Source organism: Cotesia glomerata, linkage group LG2 (assembly GCF_020080835.1).
Source record: "Cotesia glomerata isolate CgM1 linkage group LG2, MPM_Cglom_v2.3, whole genome shotgun sequence".
Classification (NCBI taxonomy): Eukaryota; Metazoa; Arthropoda; class Insecta; order Hymenoptera; family Braconidae; genus Cotesia; species Cotesia glomerata.
This window is the reverse complement of record NC_058159.1, coordinates 22,710,191-22,728,784: the sequence shown is the minus strand read 5'-3', so window position 1 is coordinate 22,728,784 and position 18,594 is coordinate 22,710,191. Positions and strand designations below refer to the sequence as shown.

At 28.1% G+C, this 18,594-nt stretch overlaps 1 protein-coding gene across 4 annotated transcripts in view; it reads right to left on the bottom strand.

Moving 5' to 3' along the window:
* Nucleotides 1–4,566, bottom strand: part of LOC123258819 — a 46,769-nt gene extending 42,203 nt beyond the window's left edge. Inside the window, exons 1-3 of one of the 4 annotated variants that reach the window (XM_044719050.1) lie at nt 3,852–4,566; nt 3,159–3,372; nt 2,760–2,911 (exon numbers count right to left, since the gene is read on the bottom strand). The gene's annotated coding sequence lies outside the window, so the exon portion shown is untranslated. The remainder of the gene's footprint in view (nt 1–2,759; nt 2,912–3,158; nt 3,373–3,851) is intronic. The other 3 variants (XM_044719053.1, XM_044719054.1, XM_044719051.1) reach the window with 3 other exon arrangements.
* Between the last annotated feature and the right edge of the window lie 14,028 nt (nt 4,567–18,594).

Sequence of the window (18,594 nt, the reverse complement as noted above, 5' to 3'; positions counted from 1 at the left end):
CAGTGGCACCCGTAAATTATCGAACTCAACCCCCCTACAACCACCCACGCTAATCAACCTTTGCCATGGTTACCATTGTCATGGTTATCGTTGCCATGGTTACCGTTGCTATGGTTACCGTTGCTGTGGTTACCGTTGCCATGGTTACCGTTACCATGGTTGCCGTTACCATGGTTACCGTTATCATGGTTACCGTTGCTATAATAACTGTCAAAATGATTGATTTTAAATTTTATCGATTGACTGTTGGGACAGTAGGAATTCATAATCATACGTTTTTAAGAAAGAATAGCTAAATCATTAATAACTGAAATAACTTATATGTATTGGAATAATCATGAAGGATGAACTCGATTATATCATAACACAGATAAATTAAACATAAATATTATCAAGTTGATATTGTTAAATGATTATACTGATTTTAATGATTAAAATTAAAATGGTAAATTGTGTCTGATGCGTCTTCTCTAAAATTTTACAACGATATCGTTAAATTATTATAAAAAACGGTCGATTTAAGATAATTTCTAATAAAATGAGTAATAATAAATATATTTTTTAATACCACTTAATTTGTTATGAATTTATTAATAACTAGCTGATACCCGCCCGCTTCGATAGGAATACAATAAATTTTTATGGTGTAACCTAGATGAAAAATATAAACAAAATGGTTAATTTCAAAAGATAATGAATATAAATTTTGAATTAGAGAAAAGTGATTGTTTGTGATGACCGGTGTTAGCGAGTATTAAATATATGAGAAAAGTATTTTTATTATTAACATTTTTTAAAATTAAAAATTATTGACATTTTTAAAATTAAATAATACTATGAAGCGGAAAAAGAATAGGAGTTACGGATAATTATTACGTGAATCGTTCCAACATTCACGTAACAGAATAATTGGAGGAGGAAGAGATTGAGAAAGAAATAGGAAGGACCTTCTTAATAAGAGTTTACAGAATATGCGAGAAAAAATTCAGATAGCTCGGACAGGGATTCGAACCCAGAACCTTCCGGTGACATGTCGGCTACTCTACCATTTGACCTATCCGGTCTAGACTAAATGTTTAGGATAACATTATTATAATGGGAACGCATCTCACTACACAGTACGTCATGGGTGATGCGGAAATCTGTCTAATGACAGATTTACTGACTAACTGACCCATTGATTGATTGATTATTAATAATAAAATACTTTTCTCATATATTTAATACTCGCTAACACCGGTTATCATAAACAATCACTTTTCTCTAATTCAAAATTTATATTAATTATCTTTTGAAATTAATCATTTTGTTTATATTTTTCATCTAGGTTACAACATAAAATTTTATTGTATGCCCAGCGAAGCGGGTGGGTATCAGCTAGTATATATATATATCACATATATATATTTATATATATATATATATATATATATATATATATATATATATATATATATATATGCTATATATATATATATATATATATATTAGAGTGTTTCAAAAAAACACACTATTTTTTTTTCGAAAAACATTGAAAATTTTTCAGAGTATCCCTAATTAAAGACATTGTGAAAATCTCAGCCCTTAATATTAATGTATAGAGGTGGCTGTAGTTAATTTTTTATTTCCATTTAAATAACATGGAAAAAAATTTTTTTTACTTTTGAATTTTGCTAGTCAACAACAAAACATTTTATAGCTATGATCGATAAATATTCTTGTAGGAAATTTAACGATCTACAAAAATTGTTCGAATGAATATATGCGTACTGAGAACCATTTCGGAGTTATCAGGTCTCAAACATCGAACTGTTTAAAAAAGTGATAATATTTATTTATAAGTACGAAAAATCAACTTAAATCACTCCCGTGTAAAAAAAATTTGTCCTAAAATTGTCATAAGCTTAGGATCCTAAACATGACACAATTGAGGACATTTTATGATAAATTTATGACACCAATCCGAAATTAAATTTAGATTTTAGAAAATTATTGTGGATATTACTCAGAAAAAAAATATTGTTAAAAATTACTTTTATGACAATTTTAGGATACTTTCCTGAAAATTTTTTTCCATGTTATTTAAATGGAAATAAAAAATTAACTACAGCCACCTCTATACATTAATATTAAGGGCTGAGATTTTCACAATGTCTTCAATTAGGGATACTCTGAAAAATTTTCAATGTTCTTCGAAAAAAAAAATAGTGTGTTTTTTTGAAACACTCTAATATATATATATATATATATATATATATATATATATATATATATATATATATATATATATATATATATACACACATAAATACATATATAAACTTTTGAGCCAATGCCATTTTTCGACATTACTCGATGAAATAAAACATATTATGATAAAATTTTCTTAAAATTACAACATGAGACTGGCTACAATAGTTAGATTTCTATAGAAATCTACCTAAAAAGCTAAAATGACATTGTTACTCGAGAATTTTATACTTTTAGAGTTTATTCAGTTAAAAATACATTCCTAAAAGTGATAAAAATTTATGGTTAAGAATTTCATCTAATAAATTGGTTATTCAAAATTTAAATTTTTCGTTATAAATTTTGATTGATTTATTACTTCAATTGTTTCCGAAATTTCACGATAATTTTTTTTTTCAATTTTAGAAAAGCAAAAAAATTGCCAGAGTTACCCTTTGATATCGATTTAATAACGTAATAAATGATTGGTAAATAATTACAAAATTTTACGTGATCGTAAAGCGACTTACCTTTTTACCCTCGCGACCTGATCCCGTAGTTAATTTATTATGGGCTCCTCGTATGCTTCTTGCTTGCCATCGTTTATAAAACGAATTCCTCAGGGGTTGGAAGCGATTCTCATATTTTGATTTAATGATACTCGCGTTTAGCTCCGATTTTCCTTTAAATTTAACAAGAACCAAAATTACAATGTGGTTATACAGTTAATAAACTTTTATGTGGTTCATTCTTTTGTGCGCTTTCCATTAGCTTATTCCATTTTGATATCTACATTTTTAATTAACTAATTCTATTTTATCGCATACCAAAGCTCGAAGATAAAAGCACCGGGAAAAAAAAATAAAATTCCTCGATTAATTATTCGAATATAACTAATTTGTTATCCCATTTTCATCCAACATATTTACCTTTTATTCTGAATAAGCAGTTTTTTCCGTTAAACAAAACTAATTAAGGCCTGTCACATGTTAACTTTAACCTGTCAAAAAAATTCAATCGATCCGAGTTCAAATATAAAATTCTCTTTAAACTTTTCCAAAAAAAAAAAAAATAAAGTCGAATTTTTTTCTTGCAACAAAAAGTAAAAAGTTTCCTCTCAAAAACTCGCAACTCAAACTGAAACTAAAAAACTCAGCTACTTTTTTTCTTCCATTTATTTTGCATTACAGCTCACTAATTACCATAATTGCATACACACAAACAGTGTTCTATGCGCACCATGATAATTAAAAGATAAAAATAAATATATAAGTATAAGGCACAACAAAAAAAGAATAAAAACTAAACAAAATAATAGTTAAAAAAAAAACACAATTATAAAAGTCATCATTATCACAACAGTCAAAAATATAAAACTAAAAGCGAAGTATTAAAAATAAATATTTTGCCGTCTCTTCATGCACATCTTCATCATATCACGTTCACTGCTGGAAGCGCAATCGTGACGTGCTCGTAATAAAAAAAAAAAAACAAAAAAAAGAAGAAATATTTCATAAAAAGCTACGTAGTACTTGACTCCAGTTTTACTACTTTTTATCTCTTTTTTAGTTACAAATCCCTACACATACATCAATATCAATATATGTGTAACTGTAACATACTTTTATACTTCCATACTTCTATCGATGCGAGTATATTTATATTTATGCATATACATATACATATATTTCAAATATATGAACCTAAAGCGCGGTACCTTCAGGCAAACTAACAAGGATCTAATCCCACGTGGATCGATTCTGTTGAAAGCGACCGCTTTAGTTTCTATTTCATCTTTAAGATTTTTGATATAATACAATAATTCACTCATTTACTTTTCTAAATATTTATAATTACTATGATTGACAACAATAATACGGATTAATTTTAATATCGATAAATGACACTTTTAAATTCACTTGGCACATTTCTTAAAAGAAACGAGTTTCACGTTCGAATAATCCACTTTCAATTGTATGAAATAAGATTTAAGCACAAAACATTATTTAATGTTTAATATTTAATATTTAAGATCGAAAATCGGAAACTAATAAATAATTTTAGTGAAGGTTACTCGAATTGTAAAATGCGATGATGAGTAACACGCGTGACTTTTGTTAGCCTACGACAGGAACCGTGACGTTGGTGTTTAAGAAAGAAACAAGTCCAAGGGAGTGTCTCTGGCATCACCTGTTGGTTCGTATCCCGGTCGCGACGACGCTAACCCACCACGTTATTTTCCTCTCTCTCGCTTTATCATCCCGTTGTTCGCGAAAGGTATAGTAAGGTATGGAACTACTCTTGTAAGTTGTAGGTTGTAGGGATGCTGGTAGTTGATGTGGGGGCTAAAGCTGCCAGAGACAAGGAAGGGATTGGAAGCTGCAAATTTGAACCTCTATGCGCAGAATCCGATTTTCAGATCGATGTGTATGTTATATCGTGATTATTTTCATCTCGAATACTACAAGACAATTTTACACTAAGGCTTTTACTCTTTATCCTCTTCACCATTATTATTACTATTATTATTATTGTTATTATTATTACTACTACTACTAGCGCTGTTGCTATTTCTATCATTGTTACTATTTTTATGGTTATTTGGTAGTGAGTACTGTACAATCGGTTGGAAATTAGAAGAATAGTGTTGGGGATTGCTTCCAAGACAAAATAGGAATGAAAGAAACGTTGCTTTTTATTTTTATTATAGTGAAAATTCCCGTTTATGTGAATTCGAAATTTGTTTTTTTTTTTTTTTTTTTTTTTTTAAAGAAAATTTCAATTCAGATTAATGAGTATTGAGTATAATTTTGAACCGATTATGAATTTAACGCATGATCAAATTGAATCTGGTTAATAAATATTGATTCCAAGCTATTACAATAACTCATTGTTCTCGTTCAATGACTTCTATTTATGGTATTAAATGTATAATTTCAATTTCAGGATTGATTATTTATAGTAACTTAATATTTTTGCCATAAAATTTTCTTTTGACTAACGAGAAAGTGGCAAAAAATTTTATTATATATAGAGTTTAAATTAACCTATTTTAATACTTCATATGTATGATATTAATTTTTGGTTATTTTAAAATAAGTCACATTAAGTTCCTTAATTCAAATTTCAGTAGAACGTTTTTTTAAGAAGTCAATTTTGAAAAAAAATTTTGGTGGTCGTGGATGGGAATTGAATGTATGTCCCACGATGTCACTCTGGCTGCTACACTGTAAAAAAAAACCGGGGTAAGTCCAAAGCGGTGTAGGTGTTAAAATTTGCGGTGTTAAATTCCAACACCGAAAGCGGTGTTAAAATAACACCGCTACCGGTGTAAATATTTTTTCCGGTGTTAAAGCGGTGTTAAAATATTTTTTGATGTTGAAGATATTTTACTCTGTGAATACTTTTATTCACTAAATTACTACTATTGGGCAGTATATTCATTAATTCATAAAACTATCAATTATTGAAATGGTAGGTGTAAAATTGTATAATTTTTGAACAGAGTCTGTATTACATAGGTAACAATTTAAATAACTACAAACCGAAATTAAAATTTGTTCTGGATGATACTTATAGACTTTTTATATTTTTTTATGTCATACATTTTTTTCTTAACTTTTATAGGCACAATTTTGTTTATTTCAGTAGAAATCATAAAAATTACACCGGCCTACAAAAAAAAGTAGTCTGTACTTTTGACCGGACCTACCTATCTTTATGTATTTTGACGTGCTGAATCCGAATCTGAAGTTAGTTTTACCCGCACACCCTCAAAATTATGAGTAAAATGCAAAAAACCCCCCCAAAAAGGCAAAAAATTGCGAAAAACTGCAGTCATCGTTCTCTTCATTCTACTTATACTTCATTTTTTATAGATTTTAAAATTTTGTGAATATTTCAATTCTAAGATCATATTTCATCCATTAAAATGCACCTGAGTCATTAGCAATCGTGATTAATAGATTTTTTCTCATATCTCGTGAAAAAATTTTCTGATCAGACTATATCAGGCCTGATATAAACCGTCCATATCAGGCCTGATATGGAAATTGACCATATCAGACTATATATGCCTTGATATAAGTATATCAGACTATGTACCCGCCCCGGTAAAAAAAATTATATATCATTATATTACATAATTATAACTGGAAAATGGCCCTATAGAATTACGTATAATTAGGTATAATTATATATAATTATTTCTATAGGAAAAAAAAAAATCGGCGTGAGTGGGAATCGAACCGTGGACCTACCGCTTGAAAAACTAATTCACTACCCGTTTACCTAAGAGTCTTACTTGGAGAACAAAGTTTATTATAACTACAAGTAATACAAATCGTATACATGATCGATTTGTAGTGAACAAAATTTTTTATCTAATTTATTAATTATTAACTGTCAATATTTATATATAATAATGGTATCTATATGTAGATTTATAAAATTATCTATATATACATGAAATCGCAAAAATGATTCTACGATATATTGTTAAGGTACTTCGTTGCTTTAGAATTTATAATTTCTTTGAAATTAAAAAAATAATCGAGGTAAAATCAGAATTGAAAGCTTAAATTTTGATGGAATTATTTGTTTAGTATATGGAACTATATATTGCTGGAGGGCCTGGCTAACAATTTTGGAACTTGACAAAACTAATAATTTTTGTGAAATTAAATTTTTTTTTAAGTTCCTATTATTTCATCCGAAAAATACTATATATTAGAAGATTGTTAATCATTGGAGTAACAGACTCTTAGATAGAAAAAGAGAATGTTTTATGGTAATCACAAAATACCCACTGGGGTAAAAAAAAATTATATAGAATTCTATATGATTCATATATAATTTTATATGAATTATATATTATATATACATCTATATAATTATAAATGAATTACATATGCTTCTATATAATTAGATATGAATCATATATGAATGATATATAGTTTTTTTTACTTGGGTATGCCTTTATAAGTACATAAGATTACTTATGTGCTGGTAAGGGTATGAGTATATCAGACCATATGAATCCATATCAAGTTATATTAACCCTGATCGGGGATTTTTTTTTCAAGTTTATCAAAGTATATATAACTTTATAAGGTTATATCAGGGCTTGATCAGGCCTGATATGGCTAATTTTCATATCAGGCCATATCAGGACATATCAAAAATTAAATATGGACATATCAGATCATATCAGGCCAGATATGAACATATCAAAAATTTTTATATGGCCATATTAGCTCATATCAAGCCTGATCAGAATATTTTTTCACGGGATTTAAAACTGCAATTTTCTCGATTTTTTTAATTTTTTGAGATTTTTTTTTAATTTTAAAACGTCAATAGGACAAGAAAACTTCAGATTCGAATTCAGTGGAACAAAGTACATAAAAATCATAGTCAATCTGAATCCAAAAAATTTTTTTCATATTTTTCAAATTTTGACGGATCAAGGGGCAACTTAACGTTTAGATTTAGATTCAGTGAATTGACGTACATGAAAATCATACTTGATCTGGGCTCACAAAAATTTATTCATCGCTGTGACTGCAGTTTTTCGCAATTTTTTGCTTTTTTTTTTATTTTTTTTTTTGCATTTTACTCATAATTTTGAGGGTGTACGGGCAAAACTGACTTCAGATTCGGATTTAGCGCGTCAAAATACATAAAGATAGGTCTGGTTAAAAGTACAGACCACTTTTTTTTGTGGGCCAGTGTAATGAATACTACTTTAATATATTTTCTATTTATTTTTTTAATTTAAAAACTAAACTTTATTATGTTTTATAGATTTTATAATCTTGATATTTTAAATAGAATGGTTACTCCTCTTTTACACTGGTATTACTCCGTTTTACACCGATTTAACACCGGTATTTTAACACCGGAAAAGTTACACCGGTGTTATTTTATTTTAACACCGCACGGTGTTAAAATAAGTCCATTTTTAACACCGCTCTTTTTACAGTGTACAAATTGGATGGACTTTACTATACTACTGATCTAATATATAACAATATTTAATTAAAAATTTCTTATCCATAATTTAGATAGGAAATAGCTTTTTATAAATTACATGATTTATTCATAGAAAGCTATAGATACGATAGTCAGATAAAAAATTGCAAAATACTTGAGTCCCTTTACCAATGTTTAATAGTATATTGAAAAAAAATGAAAAAAAATTGATATTGATAAAAAAATATCATTAATAATAAATCATAATTATAGAAAATGAATAAATAAGTTGATTAACAAAATATAGTATATTTTGTTTGTGAATTTTTTATCAAGGAATCATGATGGGGGTGAATTTAAATAGAACCCAAACCAAAAAACTAGTTTTTTGTAAATAATATTTATTAGGTAAGTGCTTACGTTTATCAAGTAACATAATATGTAATCTAATATCCTTCATAGAAGGTGTACAATTCATTGTTCCAGCAATGTCCACGTGGTAACACAGTTATCCCCATTTATGCATTTTTTTATTTTATTTATTTTTTAATTTGGGATTTAAAAATGCATTTAATTAGTATATGTCTAATTACGATTTTTAGATTGATTTTTTTATATATTATTTTAGTCATTTTTTTTATAAGGATGTAGAGGATGTGTCGAATACTGCATTACCTCATCACGATAATTTATTATCTACAGCGTTCATGATAAGAAAAATATCTTTAAATGAAAAAATTTAAATATTAATTTCTTAATTTCTGTTTTTTCTTTCTATTATCTATTTTGAAAGTGTAAATATATTATTGATTGAAAACATTCTTACTTTAATAAAAAAAAAAAAAAAAAAACAATAAAAATAAATAAATTGATATATTTGCACGTGAAAAATTATGAACGCGTGTAAATTATTTAAATTTTATCAGCTGAATAACTCTTACGTTATAAATGTATCATTTGATCGTAGATCATAACTACTAGTTACAGTAGTTAATCAATAATCATTAATCATACACTCTCAATTTATTCTCATTAAATATTTGTTGTTACAATTTATTATTTTAAAATTTTATAAATTTGAATACTATCGACATGCATTTAAGTTTTTGACAGCGCTACCGTTGATAAAGATCAGATTCAACGATACCCATTGAATATTTGTAATTTTGAGTGATTTATATGTGGCAGTAATAGGAAAATTTATGTATGATAACGGTATCTTTTTAATTATAATTTAAACTTTAAAACATAATCCAATTTTGTTTTGGTTCGACAGCATCCAACATAAGAATTATTTATCATTAATTAATGTTAATGATTATTTTATTTAATATTCAAGTACCCATTCATTCACAAAGTGCTTATCTATTCACCATTTTTTCACAAAAATTGTATAAAAAAGTTTCTATTTCACACCTGTTTCTGATTCGTGATAATGCAAAACACTTTTTTTATTTTGTTTATTAAGTAGTCAATTGTTTTATACAAATCACATTCAATTAATTATAAACTACATTAATTTTTTACACATGATATTTTATAAATAATTAATGGTCGAATTTTTTTATTATTCATCATGTGCTTTTTTAGTAACTTATTATTCTAAAATAAATTGGTACCAATTTAACCAGTAAAAAATTTTAATACAAGCCAATTTTTAGAAAAATGATTGAATTGATTGATAATACTGGTAATTTGATCATTGTGTCAGATGAACGGCTTTTAATTTAATTTTTATAAATTTAGCTCAAGAAAATTTGAAGATTCTCACTCTTGCTGATATATATTAAAATGAAAATAAATCATAATTTATAAGTACGGTAATAGAGTTGTACTTCTGAGTTTGTGCTACTTCTCCTTATAATCCAATATATAAATCATGATTTACTACCATTTTTGATGGACTTATATAAATGTTAACAAGATTAATGATGTTAAAATTACCTAAAACATTAAAATCCTTCAAAAGTCAATTACAATAATATAAATTTTTTGAAAGTACACTGTAAAAAGCGGTTTGATCCATTTTACGGAGTTCAATTTTTTTTTTTTTTTTTTTTTGAAGATTGCTAGAATAATAGTGAGTTTACAAATTATGATTTTTAAAAAAGAGTTTTCTATTAAAATAGTGACACCATTATTTATTAATTTCTTCTGATGTTGTCACATTGAACGATTAACTAAATTTTATTTAATGTACTGGTGTTTCTACACTAATAATTTAGAATTTAAACCAAATCTTAAAGTTAAATTAGAGAATAAGACTAAAAAAAAAGTTATGAGGTTGTATACGAGAGTCGAACCCATGTCCTTAGTTATCGTGCCACTTCAATAACAATATCACTGAATAAGAACAATTGAATTTAAGTTAAACACCGAAAGTTTTAAACAATTTATACCGACTTTTTCCAGTGTTATGTTAAAACCATTGATGCAATTTGTTGCATTCACTTAATGTGGTGATTACTTAATGTAATACTATTTAAGTATTATATGTTTATTTAAAATTGTTATTTACATTGAATTTTACCTAACAGAATAAAATTAATTGCTGTACAATCTGTTTACAAAATATTTTATGACGCATTTATAAAATAATTAAATTCATTTCAAAGCAAAGCCTTCATTATTCGTAACTCGATAAACCTAAAATTAAATTGCCAGTAACTAAATAATGTAAATAGTATTTTTTTAGCGTTACCAATCGCTAAAATTACATTTGGTTTTTACTTGACATTTCAAAAAATTTTTATTAATTAATTTGGCAATTAAGTGAGACTTGAATTTTTTATATAAATTAAATTATTTGCTTTTAAAGCTTTTGATAGAGCATCACATTTATTTTATCAGCAGTTCGAGTCAGTAATGCAATCATTAAAAATACCAGTAATTTTATTTTCATAACATCCAAATTACAAATACAAAACAGTATATTACAGAGTTAATTAAAGTTAACAAAATATGAATAATTAAAAAATGTCATTGATGGAAAAACTCAGAGACTCAGCAAAAAACAGTTTAATTAAAGTAACTGTATACATCTCATGAAAACCCTGAGAACAATAATCAATTATGAGATGTCTACAACTCAATTACAGTTTATTAAACTTGGAAAATTAAACCCAAAAACTAAGACTAAGGGGCTTATTGATGATCATAATTATAATTAATAATCTATACAAACATATTCAATACAAGCGATGAAAAATAACTGATGGAAAATTTAAAGCAAGTAGACTGCCTTGTTTTATCATTAATGAGCATCCATAATGTATTATTCTATAAGAGATTTAGTATGTTGAAAATTTAAAGATAATGCAGTTTCATGTTTATGCTGCTTAAATAACTTCATTAAAACTTTGTCTAGTATCTTTGTTTACCATACAATACTCTTCTTCGTCCCATCCTTTTTTCCCTTATTTTCCATATTATTCCTTTTTCCCTTTCATCCCTTCATTTCTACTCTCAGTTCTGTTTCTCAGCTCTTCAACGTCATCATAAAGTTACTTTCACTCTTCCTCACTCACTTTAACATCTTATCAACTATAGTCAACACACACTCACAGCGTACCAAACGTTCACAGTGAAAAGTCATAATATAATATAATGTAATGTAATATAATATAATTTATTATGTATATATTTATTTATATTTATATTCATATATTTTTACCTATCAATAGTTTATTATTGTTATTGAATAGTTACTTTTAAATTTTAATAATTAAATATTTAAATTTAAATAAACAAATTAATTTATTATACTCTTTTTATAATTTTAATTTAATAATAATCTTATTCATATGTATGTATACTTATGTACATATACATATTTGTAATAAACGTCTGAGAAATGTTTTAATAAACAGCAGCATTGAATCCTTCAATTAAATATAATTAATTTAACTATAAAATTTAATTTAATTTACTAAGTTTAATTTACTTGAAAATAATCTACAATCTTCACGACTCATTGTTAACTTTGTTATATTTACTCATTATACATATTTATATATTTATAGATATAGATTTTCTTTTTTAATTTTATTCAAATATCTAAATTAATAATTTTTTAGTCTATTTTATTAATTTTGATCTAAAGGTGCAATCGGAAATGCTCGAGTTTTAGATCCGGCTTAATATGACGGTGATGCCAAAATATTTCTTTGAAATTGTAAAAATATAATACTGTTTGGTATTGAAAATAGCGTTTTCAGTGTATTTTGACGTTTTGAAAGTTGATGTCATTTTTAGGTGTCTGTGTTTTTTAAACTTTTGATAAAAAATAAACTGAAAACCTGATACAGCAGAGAGAATATTTTGTCGAGAGTGATATTGTTTGATTGACGTTGTTGTAATTGCATTAAACTTGTAACATATTGATTTTTTATTTAGAAGAGAGTTGTACAAATTTATATTACAGTATTTTGACGCTTATAATAATTTTTGCAACAATAGGTGTCAAATACTTTTACGTTGAAATTTAATTTACTAACGAAAAATAAACTTTAAATACGATTTAAAATACCAAGTAGCTACTTGTAAAAAAGATTTGTTTGTTTTTCATTTGTATTACTTTCAAGATTGTTTTAGATTCTAACTCTAAAAATTTACTTGACAATTTGTATTTTTGAGCGTTTGTAAAAATTTTTCAAATTAAAATGTAAATTTTCCGCAATCAATATTCTACTTTTAAAAACTTTCAAATTTTTGCACCACCGCCATATTAATTTCAGGCTAAGATTGTCATCATGGATGCACCCAAAATAATAGGTATTATTTTGCCGTAACTTTGATTTACTTAAACCTTCATATTTATTAACAAATAAATTTCAATTTATTTTATCTATTACAATGAATATTAAAATCGATAATTTTTATTCTGAATAAATATAGATGATTTTTTCAACGAGAACTAATTTGCGAAATAACAAAAACTTCGCACTTACGAACACTCTACTTTCACTCGTCCTAAAAATTTCTAGAGAAATTTCTTTATTAATCAAATTTATTCATTTTTTCCTAGGGAGGATTCGTCTATTGGTAGAAAATCCAAAGACTGATGTATGTAAAGTGTCCTATTAATTTTCTTATTTATTTATAATTATATAATTAATTTATTTTGTCTATTTATTATTAATTACGTTCGATGGCTCTGTACACACTTAGCCATCCCGGTATGCATATGTATATTGTATATATTAATTAACTCATTAATTTTTTTTTCTTATTTTAAGTAGATATATTTAACCACAAGAATTAGTATGCAAATATGAGTGTATGTTTTACATTCACCATTGACAGAAGATTTTTTATTTCATTTATTTATTTATTTAATTTATCTATTCAAATATTAATTTATTTATTTATCATAATCATATTTGCATCAGTAATTCTGGGCAATAAGTCTCCAAACTTGACTTTTGTGCGTTTGGACTTTATCAATAATTAATTATTATTTATTAATTGTTTATTCTGAGATCTAGGCAGTTGTTTGTTGTTGTTATTTATATTAATAATTATTTGTGATCAATTTTTATTTAAATTATTATTGCACTTTTTTATAATTTTTATTTAAACTAACGAATAAAATTTTATTTATTGATAAAATTTTTATCAAAAATTTTGTCGAATATTCAAATGACAAACTTTGTTTCAATAAGTTTGTTTTTTACCCTAATATCAATGATTCATTTTTGTTATTGGCACTAGTGTTGAAAAAAAAATTATTTCCGGCAGTTTTAGTTCTTGTCGGCGAGTGTTGTGAAAGCTTTATTGAAACTTTTTTTACGAATTGATTGAATTTAGACCGCGAGTTTTTGAAATAAATAACGTTTTTCAATTATTTTATCAACCATTTCAATATTTACTATACTACATTTTTATTGAAACTATTTGAATTTTTTTAGTGTTAAAAAAAAATCAATTAATGGCATAATTGTGAATTTTAAAGTTCCAAGTAATTTATTTTGGAATTATTTTAAAATCTTTTGGTAGACTGTTCTTAAAAATTATTGCATTTATTAATTGTCAAAATTAACGTTTAATAATGGAAGACTATGGAAATATATTGGGGTACTATATAAATTAATAATTTACTGCTGAGAATTGAACTGTTTCAAAATTCATGAAATCAAACATTAAATAATAGTATTAATTGGAAAAAATCTATATTTCTGATAAAATTAACATGTCTTTAATAATTAAAAATAAAACAATATTTTGAACTGATCATTTTTTCGGTACAACTTGACCATAATAATAACAGGTCAAAATCTCAATGGCAGCGATACATTGTTCCCCCGGTTTTGGCAGTAGTAAATTTAGTGTGAATAAAGGAAAGAAAAGAAAAGAATTTGAATTAATTAAAAAAAAAAAAATTAGGAAAACGGTTGACCCTAAAGGCCATCTCTGCAACTTACCGCTAATTCCGTTAATCCTGGCCGCTTCTTTTGAGCTCTTTGAGCTCAAACATACAATTTGTGTGTTGTTTTGAGCTCTCCGAGCTCAAAAAGATACCTTTTCTATGCTTTTGAGCTCTTTGAGCTCTTTGAGCTCAAAAGTCTGATAGAAGTTTCATGGAACACTACTTTTTGAATTTTCAAACCGCAATAACTTTTGAATAAGTGAACCGATTTTTACGCGGTTGGCGGCATTCTACGCAGTTTTTTAAGCCTCATAAAGAATTTCTAAGTTTTAATTGGTCAAACTAGAAATTTCGGAGTAACTCCGAAAAAACTTTTTTCGGTTTTCTTTCGTTCACGATATCTTTCGAACGAATCAACCGATTTTGACCGGATTGGCGGCGATCGACGTGGTTTTTCAAGGTTGAGAGCTGATTAGTTTTTGGAATCGATCGGTAAAGCCGTTTAAAAGTTATCCTAAAAAAACCACTTATGAAAAAATTTTTTTTCCTATTTTTTTTTAGATTTCTCCAAATTTCTCAAAATCTATCGGTCTGAATCGGTTCAAATTCACAGGAAATCTGAGTTTAGCGAAGTCCTTTCGAATGGCACCAACCGCGATGAAATCGGTTCAACCGTTCAAAAGTTATAAGAGGTTTACATACTTACACACACACACATACACACACACGCGCGTGCGCACACACACACACACACACAGACATAGTGACACCCTCGCGGGATTAGTCAGGAAAGCTTCCTAGGACCTCAAAACGTCCAGATCTGATGAAAACTCGATTTTCGAAAAACGGGGTAAAACCAATAACTTCCCGATTTTTTTTAATTTTCAATTTTCTTACCAGGAAGTTAAAAAAAAAAAACAATTAGGAAAACGATTTACCCTAAAGGCCATCTCTGCAACTTCCCGCTAATTCCATATTTAAGCGCTGAAAATGGCACTTATAACGTTTTTGAGCTCTTCAAGCTCAAAAATATTACTTATGTGTTATTTTGAGCTCTCCGAGCTCAAATCGTTAGCGGTTCTATGCTGTTGAGTTCAAAAGTCTGATAGAAGTTTAATAAAACAATAGTTTTTAAATTTTGAAACTGCAATTATTTTTGAATGGATTAACCGATTTTCACGCGGATGGCAGCATTCGATGCAGTTTTTTGAATCCTATCATATAATTTTGTAGACAAGTTGATCAGACCGAAAATTTTTGAGAAATTTGAAAAACCCACTTTTTCCGAATTTTTTTGACAACGATAACTAACGAACGAGTCAACCGATTTTGACGGGACCGGCGGCGATTGACGTGGATTTTTGAGGTTACGAGCTGAATAGTTTTCAGAACTAATTGGTGGAGCCGTTAAGAAGATATTTAAAAACAAAAAAATTTTGGAAATATAATTTTTGAGATTTTTCAAAATTTATTGACTCGAATTCTTTGAACTAGTACCAAAAATTTAAGGGCAATGGAACTCTTTGGAACGCCGCTTTTTTCGATCAAATCGGATAAGCCATTCAAAGGTTATGAGAGGTTTACATACACCACATACACTCACAAAGGAATCAACAGATTTTCACCGGTCCGGCAGCGATCGACGTGGTTTTCTAAGTCTGAGAGCTGATTAATTTTTGGGATTGATCAATAAAGCCATTTTCGATGAAGCTTGAAAAATTTTCTACAAAGTTTTGAGCTTTTCGAGCTTCTCGTGTATATTTTTGAGCTCAAAAATCTAGTGGTTGTCGGGAACACTGTTTTTTTTTTCGTCAACGGTATCTTTCGAACAAATCAACGGATTTTGACCGGCTTGGCGGCGATCGACGTGGTTTTCCTACACGAAAAGACTAAAACACTACTGGTTCGTGTTCTGCATCAGACTCGGTCGTGTGCAAGAAAAAATAGAAGAAAAATTAGTTTACACTAGACTGAGTCCTGTTCTGCACCAGACTCAGTCATGTGCGCACACGACTCAGTCTGGTGTAAATTAATTTTTCTTTCATTTCTTTTTGCACACGACTGAGTCTGGTGCAGAACAGGAACCAGTCAGGTTTTAATCTTTCCGTGTAGGTTAAGAGCTGATTAGTTTTTGGGATTGATTGATAAAGCCATTTAAAAGTTATTCCAAAAAAACGATTTTTCAAAAATTCTGTTTTTGAGATTTCTCAAAATTCAGCCAACCAAATTGGTTTAAATTTTTAGGAAATTTAATGGCAACGATATTCTTTAGAATCTCAAAGTTTGGTTCCGATCGGTCGAGCCATTCAGAAGTTATAAGAGGTTTACACACACACACACACACACACACACACACACACACACACACACACACACACACACACACACACACCCGCACGGAAACCACTGTAAAAATAGTCAAGGAAGATTTCTAGAACTTCAAAACAGCGAGACCTGATGATATTTTTTTCTGGTTCTATTATCTCAAATTGATTTTTACCAGTGACAGAATTAATCTCCATTAAATTATCTATCGAATGATGTGCAAATTAATAAAACTACATGGATTACCAATCGTGTAATTAATTAAATAGCTGCGAAATCGAGGCAAAACAAATTTTTCGATCGTAAAGCACTCTCTGATGCTTTGCATCATGACTCATGCAATTCGGGAAGTTATTGGTTTTACCCCGTTTTGCAAAAATCGAGTTTTTATCAGATCTTGACGTTTGAAGGTCACAGGAAGCATCCCTGACTATCCCCGCGAGGTAGTCACTATGTCTGTATGTGTGTGTGTGTGTGTGTGTGTGAAAGTATGTGAACCGCTTATAACTTTTGAACGGCTCGACCGATTTCATCGCGGTTGGTGCCATTCGAAAGGGCTTGACCAAACTTAGATTTTTAAAACTATTTGGACCGATTCAGTACAATAGATTTTGAGAAATCGTCAAAAAACTGCAAAAAAATTTTTTTTCGAATATGGTTTTTTTGGAATAACTTTTAAGCGGCTTGATGGTTCAACTCCAAAAACTAATCAGCTCTTAACCTCAAAAAACCACGTCGATCGCTACCAGTCCGGTCAAAATCGGTTGATTCGTTCGAGAGATATCGTGAACGAAAGAAAACCGAAAAAAGTGTTTTTTCGGAATAACTCCGAAATTCCTAGCGCGATCAATTTAAACTTCGAGATTCTTTGTGAGGCTTGAAAAACTGCGTCGAATGCTGCCAACGCGTGGAAACCGGTTTATTCATTCAAAAGTTATTGCGGTTTAAAAATTCAAAAAATAGTGTCATCAAATCTTTATCAGACTTTTGAGCTCGAAGAGCTCAAAAACGTCATTGGTGCAATTTTAAGCGCCTAAGTATGGAATTAGCGGGAAGTTGTAGGGATGGCCTTCAGGGTCAACCGTTTTCCTAATTTTTTTTTTATTAGCTTGAGTTCCACTTTGCAGAGATTGGTATTGCAAATGGTCATCTTACTTAGTTTTGTATAATCGTTATTAATGAAAAACTAAAATCATAATAAAAGAAATTCATGAGTGTTTGTATATCTTGTAGTATTAAACAAACAAAAAATAACAAATTGCAAAAGTAATATTTAAATTAAAAAAAAGTAAAGTAATATTTAAAATAAAATTAAAAAAAATTTTTTTTTCAGGACATTAACTATTTTTTTTTTTATTTATTGAACGAATGAGCTTTAGGAGTTGTGCACTTTTGGATTTGTCAAACTTTTTTAACTTCTTGCTAAGAAAATTGAAATTTTCAAAAGTTGGGAAGTTATTGGTTTTAATTTCTTCGCGGTTGGCGCCATTCGAAAGAGCTTGACCAAACCTAGATTTTAAATACAATTTGGACCGATTCGAACCGGTAGATTTTGAAAAATCTCCAAAAAACTAGAAAAAATTTTTTTTTTTAATGTGGTTTTGTTGGAATAACTTTTAAACGGCTTTACTGATCAATTCCAAAAACTAATCAGCTCTTCACATCAAAAAACCACATTGATCGCCGCCAGCCCGGTTGAA